Source organism: Pseudonaja textilis, chromosome 2, assembly GCF_049901715.1.
Source record: "Pseudonaja textilis isolate UNSWEBS1 chromosome 2, rPseTex1.2, whole genome shotgun sequence".
Taxonomy (NCBI): domain Eukaryota; kingdom Metazoa; phylum Chordata; class Lepidosauria; order Squamata; family Elapidae; genus Pseudonaja; species Pseudonaja textilis.
In genome coordinates, this window is record NC_141991.1 from 170,411,402 (window position 1) to 170,421,553 (window position 10,152).

The following is a 10,152-nucleotide window of genomic DNA, read 5'->3' on the forward strand; positions in this document are numbered from 1 at the left end:
GAAAACTTCTATAGATGTTATTGAAATTGTTGGAAGCTTTGTTGCATGATGATTGCTTCATTTCAATTTATATGTGTTAATGATGAGGCTGAAAAATTGAAAGAAAGTTTCAGCATTTGATAACTGGCCTTTCTTTTTGAGGAAGAATATCTTCAATTCCCTTTTATTTTTATTTTCTTTGCTATCTTAAACTTTATTTCATCCTTTGAAATGATGAAGTAAAAAGTATTCCCAGCTCCACAGGCCAGTTTTTGGAAAATGTCTCTCATCTCATTCATAAACACTCACACCCACAAATGTACCAAATAAATAAATATACGAAATATAATGCTGCTCAAGTTTATTCAAAGGAAAGCATTGCAAAGCTTTTAAAAAAATCAGTCTAAATCAGGGTCATTCATTGGACTGAGCAAGAAGCAAAAGGCTATCTCCTAGATATCTTGTAAAGATCATCTCAGCAAGACCTACAACAGAAAAAAACACCAAGTTTGTTATGTATTATTTCAGAACTCTTTCCTTTATGAATAGACTAAGTGCTGCTTACTGTCTTCATAAGTTAGTTATCACAGCTCCAGAATAACTTATTCCCTTTGGTTGTAAACTAGACCTTCACCTTTAGACTGGGGTTTCTGGGAATTAGTAAGGCTTTTATTTTTCAGTTGGTTTCTGTAATTTTAAGTCCCCACATCTATAGAAGAGCCCAGCTGGCTTCTCTAAACAGATCTTTGGTGCTCCTTGGGCGAGATGGCTTTATCCATCCATGAGACATGGTGGCACAGTGGTTAGAGTGCAGTACTGCAGGCTACTTCTGTTGCCTGCCAGCTGCCTGCAATTTGGCAGTTCAGATCTCACCAGGCTCAAGGTTGATGTAGCCTTCCATCCTTCTGAGGTGGGTAAAATGGGGACCCAGATTGTTGGGGGCAATATACTGACTCTGTAAATTGCTTAGAAAGGACTATAAAGCAATGTAAGTGCTATTACTATTGCTATCCAAAGCTTTAATTCTTTTGGTAGGGAGCAGAACTGATGTAATCATTTATCTTTCACAGAGTGATCCTAGATGGCCCATAGCAACCAGTAAAAACACCACAATCACCACCAGCACCCTACACACAGACACCAAGGTCCTAGAATCACTCATAATGCCAATTCCTTGACTCCATCCCATCCTAGCCAAATACCTGAGGAACTAACCAAGTTTTCTTCTAGAAGATTTAAAAGATCATTCATCATGAAATGGTAGTCAGAGTAGCTTACTAGTCCCTTCTGATGTGAAATATCTCAAGAAGACATACCAGTCAACAGGTTTTATTTAGCCACCAGAGGGTCTCCATGGAGTAGAGCTTTTATTAAAGCTTCTATTATATCGTCGGTTAAAAAATATGAACTTTGATATGGTGGATATGGTGGATATACTGGATATGGTGGAGGAAATGAGAATCTCCCTCTTTCATTACTTCTACTTTCACTACTGGCCTGGAAGAGGAAGAGGTGAATGAGGAAGACAGGTTAGAATGGGAAAATATATTTAACGTTAGAATTATTTTAAAATATTTCATTTATTGTGATAATTGTTCTTGACCAAATCAGTCTATCAGATGTGCTATTTATGGAACTAATTCCCCAAGCTAAATCAAGCCATCAGCCATCAGCAAAGATTGCAGCTCATCACAAGAGCACCAAGCATTTTGGTTGGTATCCAGAAGATCATATAAAAAGTCTGGATCCCAGTTTTCAGTTGGTTTGGAAGGTGATGTGATTGTAAAAACTGGTCTTCCCAGTAGGCTGTTAAGGACATCATCCACAGATCCACCGTTGGAAATTTTATCAACAAGAAATACTTTGAAACCCCTACAGTAGACCAGTGTTTTTCAGCATTGGTTGAAGATGCGTGGACTTCAACTCCCAGAACTTCCTAGCCAGCCATTGCCACATGTCTTGCAGTTGCCAAGTTGAGAAACACTGCTCCATGCTAATGAGAAGGAGAATTTAGTTCAACTCTCTGCAATGAAGGAACTTACTATATGAACTCAACATTCCTTCTCTCTCCCTTTGTCTCTCTGATTGCTTCATCCCAGCCTTCTTTTGCAGTGTGGAATAATAATGCTGACTTCCCTCACCAAACCTTTAGACAAGAATCTTGAGAAAATGACTGTTCTGCCCAATTCATTCCATAAACACCAAATGCCCCCCCCATTGCAGTTTTTTTTTCAAGCATTAAATAAATCCTAGATATATCTATTATGCAATCACAATCTTGAATATGTACCTCAAGAGGAAGAACAATGGCCAAAAGGCAGGCAAGAACAATCGCAAACTTCATTTTGTTGGATAAATCTGTAAGAACAATTAGTTATTAGTTATTAACAAATAATTAACAGATTGCCAAGTTAATTCATGGCACTCAAGAAAATTGCATTGGTCTCCAAATTCAAACTGAAACCAAAACCAACTGAATTTCTAACAGATAGGAAAGACCATGGGAGGCTCGTGTGTAATTCTTTGATTCCTGTACCACCAAGTATTAGAACTCTCTCCTACCATGAGGTGAATACCTGGCGTTTTGCTTCCCAGATGTTATGGCTCTAATTATACCTGCAAATGCTATGCATTTGTGTTTAAGAAAGTGATACAATCGTGTTGATTTCTAATGAATATCAATAATTTTTTTTAAAAAAAAACCCTTTCGGCATTCTCTGGAAAATGTGTTAATTGTTTTAAAAGCAAATCTAAACACCAGTCCTTTCCATTGGCTATATCAGAGTCTGAACTGAATACTCTCATTTATAATTAGGGGAAAGAGACACTGGGGACATAAATGATCTCGAACAAAGCAGATCCATTACAATTTTGACACTACACCCTTCCAAAGCTCTTGGGGAGAACCCTCTGAGTGGTTGCATTTGGGTTATAAACTCCCTTGCTTCATAAAAACCAACTGAATTTCTAACAGATAGAAAAGACCATGGGAGGCTCGTGGGTAATTCTTTGATTCCTGTACCCCCAAGTTTTACCTGAATGTGAGCATTGAAAATAAACTGTTAATAGAAATAAGTATAGGTATTTCCTAGGGCAATGGATCCATCCTGAATTTGGAATTTAGATGTGAAGGAATGTATCTTTCTAATACATGAAATGTTTGCTTCAGGAAAAGATGAATTTTATTTCACTTGCTCTGACAAAGCAGGGGAGGAAAAGAGGGAAATAAAATAGGGGAAGACAAAGGCCCTACTCTGCTAAAAGCATTGCTGATTCTTTGATCCTTTTAAAACAAATAATGTACTTCTTATAAGAGCTGACCAAAATATTATAAGAAGCAGTACAATATAAAGAATGTAGCCATGATTAAATTGATTTCAGTAAAAAAAAAATCAAGCTTGTGTTGCTACTTCTATATTTCCCACTGACTCAAATCATCTCAAAGCTATCTAAATTCACCATTAAATATTTATGCAGTTCTTCTTATCTGTTTGCCAAATAATAGCTGAGGAAGCATTAAAACAAATATATTCTGACTTACCTTTTTCGTTGCAATGCTGTTCTTGTTCCACTCTCTCTGAGTGATGTTCTGAGGTGTAGAGGCAGTGATTATATACTCTCTGAAGTTCCTGGGATTAGGAAGAACATATAACCAAATATATTCTGGGGCTGAAGAGTTTTGCCCTAATCAATCCCAAATACACATGCAATAATCTTTTTAAAACTCCATTTTGAAATTTTTTGTGGCTTCCAGAAGATGGTTTTGTGACAAAGTTGAGCATGTTACTTTAAAATTTCCCCTCAAGATTTGATGGTAGTGGTCCAGTAACTGACCCAAAGAGTTTCTTCGAATACAAGTAAATACAAGTAAAGTAAAGTAAAATACAAGTCAAGCTGGATTCATAATGAATCCATGGGTCCATGTTCTTTTCTGAAAAAATGCTTTGAAAATGCTTTGCCATTTCTTTGTTCTGGAATTTTTTTTCTTAATTTCCTAATTTAGTCTACAACCCTAGAATTTCTTTAGACTCTCCTGGCCAATATCTACCATAATTTTATTTTATTATTAAAGTTCTACACCACATATCTCACCTAACTAACCCACAATTTTAGTTTGCTACGTGAAAAGATACAAACAATTTGATTGTAGAAATACTTCCCTGTTCAGTTATGGATGGTGTTTATTTCTTAGAAGTTTCTGACACCAGTTTCTGTCATGTATCTTTAATTACGATTCTGGTTAATTAGAAATGCTCTCTGATTCAATCTACTGTAAGTCATGTTGTTATCCTGTCATCATAGAACTTCAGGGAACTTTTGTTTTTAATCGTATTTTTAGACTTGTTACTGAAATCATTTTCAGTCTCTTTTTTTGTATCCTCAGAGAACAACTGCAATATGCAACTGCAAATTTTTAAGAGCAATGAAAATGTGGAATACAAATCAATTATAAATCAATCAATCTGTTTATTTCTCATAAATTCAACTTTCCAATTTCCCTGTAGAAAAAAAAATAGCAAGAAGATAGATAAATAGACAGACAGATGATAGATAGATAGATAGATAGATAGATAGATAGATAGATAGAGATAGATAGATAGATAGATAGATAGATAGATAGATAGATAGATATACAGACCTTGTACAATGTTAGATACAACAAGGAGAAATAGAAAGTCAGTTTGACTGGCGGGTGAGGGGGGAATACATACCTAGCCAGTTATAGATTATTCCAGTCTTCATTATCTTCTCATGTTCTTTATTATCAGTTTATCCACAGTGTTTCTATATTTTAATAAGCCTAAATCGTCAGATCTGATTCACAAACAAAGGCCTATTCAGTTAAGGTTCTGGTGGTGTGATCCACCAGGTAAGCCACAAATCTTGAGGAATTAAAAATTTGATTCCTCATTAAGCCAAGCAGTTGTTTGGCTTATATCAAAAAAAGGAGTGAATGCTTCATATTGGACGTGTGCTTGGTTTGGCTTATTTCTTTAGGTGATCATGTTGTTTTTCTAAAACCCTCTTATTCACTGGCCTTGTCCTAGAAAGAATATGGCTTTTGAGTCAGATGCATCATCATCATCATCATCATCATCATCATCATCATCTAAGTTTCAGCATCTTCAACAGAATGTACAATTGACCAAGATTTTAAACATATTTTCTCCCAGGTTTTGCATAATTTCTACCCAGTTTTCAATTCCATGCTTTGGAATTCATTTTTGTTGCATGTGTGACCTGCTTCTATTCGGACAACTTTACTTCACTCACAAGAGTTTCTCCCCTCATTTTGTCTCACTACAACATTGTGAAGGAAATTGAGCTGAGAGGGATTGGCCCAAATTCCAGGCTTCAAGCTCTGTAGTCAAGAGGAGATTTTAATCTCTTGAAATCTAGACCAGTATATCATTCCTCAATTAAATCTTATTACCAGAATTCTCATGTCCTTGATTTATCGCAGGGGTGGCTAATTAATTAAGCACTTTCCCCTTCCGTGGAACAGCCTTTCCCAAGGAGTCACACTGGGACCGTTGTGGAGGGAAAAATCAATGTAACCTATTTTGATGTCCATCTCCTCAATTCCTCAGATTGCTCCAGGTGAGGGTTGATAAAAGGGGTGAGGTGCAGGCACAGATAAACATTCGTTCACCTTGCCCTTTCTCACCTGCCAATCAACTACATGGACCCAGCTCTCCTTCTTCTCCTGCCTCCTGTGATGCGGTTATTTAAATTTGATTTCTAATTTCTAAATGATGCCATGGAGGTGGGACAGGGACAGTCAAGGGTTGAATGAGATTTGGGGGCCCATAAAGCATGCAGATCTGACCTACGATGCTCATTCTGTTATAGTAAATAGGGAGAAAGGCTGAATTAGCTGAACTCCAGGATCCATTCCAATCTATAATTCTATGATTGAATGTCAAAATGTTCTTCCATATCCATGTTGTTCTTTGATATTATTAAAGAGAAAGAAAACTGTATGTTCAACAGGGCAATGAAATGTTGCAGAGAAGATCATCACCTTTCTTAGATATTCCTTTTAGGTGAAGAAGTGACATCATACGTACTCTGTACTTGATGCAATTATCTCAGAAGTTGTGTTTGTCCATCACTGGTGGAGAATTAGGAAGGTTATACTCCTTAATGTAGTGTTTGCTCTTATTGCTCCTCCTCCTTTTTCTATTTGCTAAGAGAACGGAGCCTTCTTGAATTAAGGTAATAACATTGTGGGAAGCCAGAAAGATTTTTACACTTGAGTTTTTAGGGCTGGATTTTGCTAAACCCTGAATATTAAGTGATCATGGGCTATTTCAGATTTGCAGCTCATTGTGGCAAAGAAAAATCCCTGCAAAATAAAACAGATTGAGCCAGGAAGTTACAAGTTTGGTGGTGCTTGGGAATGTTGCAGAAAGGGAAATGAAATCTATGTTCTCTTTTAACCAAAACAATATGGTGTAGTCTGAATTGACATGAGTTTTATTGATCTGACCATCTGGGAGAAGAGTGTCCCATCCTGTAACTGAATGAAATACAGTCCAAGCAAGTCTACTTTTCTCTGAGGCTTTAAGGGGATTGCAAAAATCTCAGCGCTAATGTGATTTTCATAATATTGAAATAGTTATAATTTCTAAATAGCTTTCTCATTTATCTTTAAACCACCCCATGGTTTATGACATCAATTTTACTTTGAAAATGCTCATTCTGATCTATTCCATTCTTCTCTGATTTTTGCATTCCTATTTTTCTTTTCAAAAGGGAAAGGATAGAGTACTGCTAAGGCATTCTGCTCACCATGGCAGGAATAGGCCCAAGAAACTTTAATTTTATGTTATGTTCTTAATCTTCATTTTATCTCCAACCAATGCATGAGAGAATGTAAATGACTCCTTAGCTGTATCAGAATTCAAGCAAATTTTTCACATCAAGCAGACAAAAAACAATGGCAGCTTTGCCATGAGTGCTATCAAAGGCATTTGCAAGATCCAATTTTTATTTTTAAAAAGATCACAAAAACTACTAGTCCCTTGCCTTGATGTCCACATAAGGACATCATCCTCGGCTGGTACTGAGCCTAAGGGAGGTAAGGATTCCCAGTGCAAAGGGCACCAGTATAGTTTTCTGCTAGTTTGAGAATGTTCACTTGATTATGAAGAGATCTGAGAGACATTCAATTATTCCTGTGATTAAGTATCTTACAAAGAAAAGTATACATCTTTTTTGCACCCTTGCTTTCTGCTACGCTATGAAGCAACACATCCCTTGTAAAACCTTCCTGGTTCAATCTGCTTCATTTTGCAGGGATTCTTCTGAGCTTCACTGAGATGTAAATCTGAAACAGCCCACAATCTCTTAGTATTCAGGGTTTAGCAAAGTCTAGTTCTAAGCCCTAAAAGCACAGGTGTGGAAATTCTTTTGTTTCCCACCGTTCTATTATCTTAATTCAACAAGGCCCCATTCTCTTAGCAAATAGGAAAAGGAAGACCAAATACTGGATTAAGCAGTATAATCTCCCCAATTCTCCACAGGTGATGGACAAACAAAACTTCTGAGACAATTGTATCAAGTACAGAGTATATATGACATCACTTCTCCACCCAAAAGCAATATCTAAGAAAGGGGATGATCTCCTTTGCAACATTTCATTGCACTGTTGTTCATACACTCCCCTCTTAAGCGAGAGTCACATTAGAGATAATAAATAAACACAACATGGAAGGGGAGGAAATTGAGGTTCAATCATAGAATTATAGTTTGGAAGGGATTCTGAAGATCAATGAATTCAACTTTTTGTCCATTTCAGAATTTACTACTGCAGCCACTCATAAGTATATCAAGGCCAGGAGCATTTTAGTGATGAGATTAAATTGAAGATTGAGATGCTAGACTAGGGCTCGAAAAACTCAATTCCCCACTTGTCTTCAGAGTTTACAGACTGAATAAGAGCCAATTACTGTCAGATCAGTTTCCCTCAGAGTGTTGTAAGAAAAAATGAGGAGAAACCCCCATGTAAGTGAGCTAGAGTTGGTTGAGGAAAAGTAGGTCATACATGCAACGGAAGTTGAATTCTGAAGCAGAACTCATGTAATGAGAACATTGGGGACATCATACAATGTCAAAAATCTTGGCCAACTGTGGTTTCCACTGAAGAAGTGGATGAAGTCAGAAGCCAGATTCTTCCTCAGACAAATAAAAAGGGGGAATGTATAATCATAAAAATACTAAACAATCCAGAAAAACAGCCAGGTACTCTGAAGAAAAAATCCAAGACAAGCTCAAACTCTAATATATGGTCAATACTGGTGTAAGACAGGGCTGCATTTGAGCCCCAATGCTTTTCAATCTCGATGTCAATGATTTACCAGGATTCCTGCATGCAGTAGATTTGCATATGCCAAAGATTCTTGATAAATTTATTAATACCCTTTTATATGCTGATGACATGGTATTAATGGCTCATTCACAAATAGGCCTGAGGAGACTGCTGCATAAGCTGAATACCTATTGTACTTTGAATTTCTTAAATATTAATAAAAGCAAATCCAAAGTGTTGGTTTTCAGCACAAAAAGTAGGAAATATAATTGGCAGATTAATGGGGAGTCAATCGAACAAGTAAATTCTTACACCTACTTAGGAGTGGTCTTTACTAATGCAGGATCTTGGTTTAACCACTTTAAAAGTAGTGCATTAAGAGTTGAGATAAGCACCAAAAGATTATATAAATATTTTAACCACAATTACCCAGGCACTTTCACCCCTATGTTGAAAGTATTTAGGGCAAAAATAGTTCCAATGCTGACATATGGTGCAGAACTGTGGAGTTTAAATAAAGCCTCCCCACTTGAACAAACACAGACCCGCTTTTTAAGACACTTATTGGGGACTGATAAGAACACTTCTGCTTCAGCAGTCAGAGCGGAATTGGGTATCCACTCCTTACATAGCCACTTAATAATTAAAACATTTACATACTGGCTAAAGATACAATCAATGGATTTGGATAGACTTCCCAAACTATGCCTAACTGAACAGTTAAATAAGTTCCAGTTTAACTCCTGGGCCAGTCAACTCCACAGAGCCATCTTAAGACATGGGTTTTCTACCCAATTTTTATTGACAAGGGATTCCCACGCAAGGGAAATTTTTAAACAGAGAGTCTTGGACATTAGTGCCCAGACTGACATGGAATTATTAGCAAAAAAGAGATCTATAAGATGGTTGGCTAAGAATAAAGACATCTTCCAAACTGAAAAATACCTTTCAATGGGTATGCCACAATTACAGAGAAGAGCCTATACCAGAGCCAGATTTGAGTTACTGGATTCCATGTCCAGATGTGGGCGCTTTCACCATGTATCATACCACAAGAGAACCTGCTTATGTGGTTCATCTGCCATTGAAGATATTTCCCACATCTTGTTCAACTGCCAAATATATGCCCCCATTAGGCTTAAATATTTATCATTTCTACTGGAAAGAACAGCCCACTGGGAATCAAACCACAGATTGTTATATTTCCTCCAGGCCTCTAATGTACACATCGTCCGTAGGACTGCTAAGTTTATAATCAAGGCAGTGGTCCTAAGAACCCAATATATTGAACAAATTGGTGTATCCTGCAAGGGTGAGCTATTATCCGATTTTTGACTCCCTGGTTTTCCACATATGTTTTCATTACTGTATTCTTATATATCTAACTTATCTGTATTTATCTGTATTTTGTCTTATATTTATGTTACGCTACTGATAAGGTCTTATGACTATTCAATAAACCTCTAATATGTGGCATTAACTCATTTTCAAGATAAGCCAAACCACTTGCTCAGCTTAATGAGGAATTAAAGCTTTAGTTCCTTGATCCTCAAGATTTGTGACTTACCTGGTGGATCACAGCTTCAGGACTTTAACTAAATAAGCCTCTTTGTGTGAGCCAGTCTTGAAGATTTAGGCTTATCAAAATGGGGCACAACAGTGGAACAAAGTAATAATAAAGAATAGACAGATAATAAAGACTAGAATGGGGCAGTGAAATCACAGTTGTTATTCAGATTTTCTAAAAGTATTATGGAAAGAGGGGTGTATCCATAACTAGGTATTTATTACCAGTGAAACCTGTTTTCTATCTCTGATTGTTGTTTATAACATTGTACAAGATCTGTATACGTTTTGCT

At 36.8% G+C, this 10,152-nt stretch overlaps 1 long non-coding RNA gene across 1 annotated transcript; it reads right to left on the reverse strand.

The window, feature by feature from the left end:
• Nucleotides 1-325: 325 nt before the first annotated feature.
• Nucleotides 326-4,727, reverse strand: LOC148127241 (uncharacterized). Its single transcript, XR_015742118.1, has 5 exons — nt 4,692-4,727; nt 3,521-3,608; nt 2,270-2,337; nt 1,296-1,476; nt 326-464 (listed from the first exon to the last, which is right to left on the reverse strand). It is a non-coding gene; the product is annotated as an uncharacterized LOC148127241 (long non-coding RNA).
• Between the last annotated feature and the right edge of the window lie 5,425 nt (nt 4,728-10,152).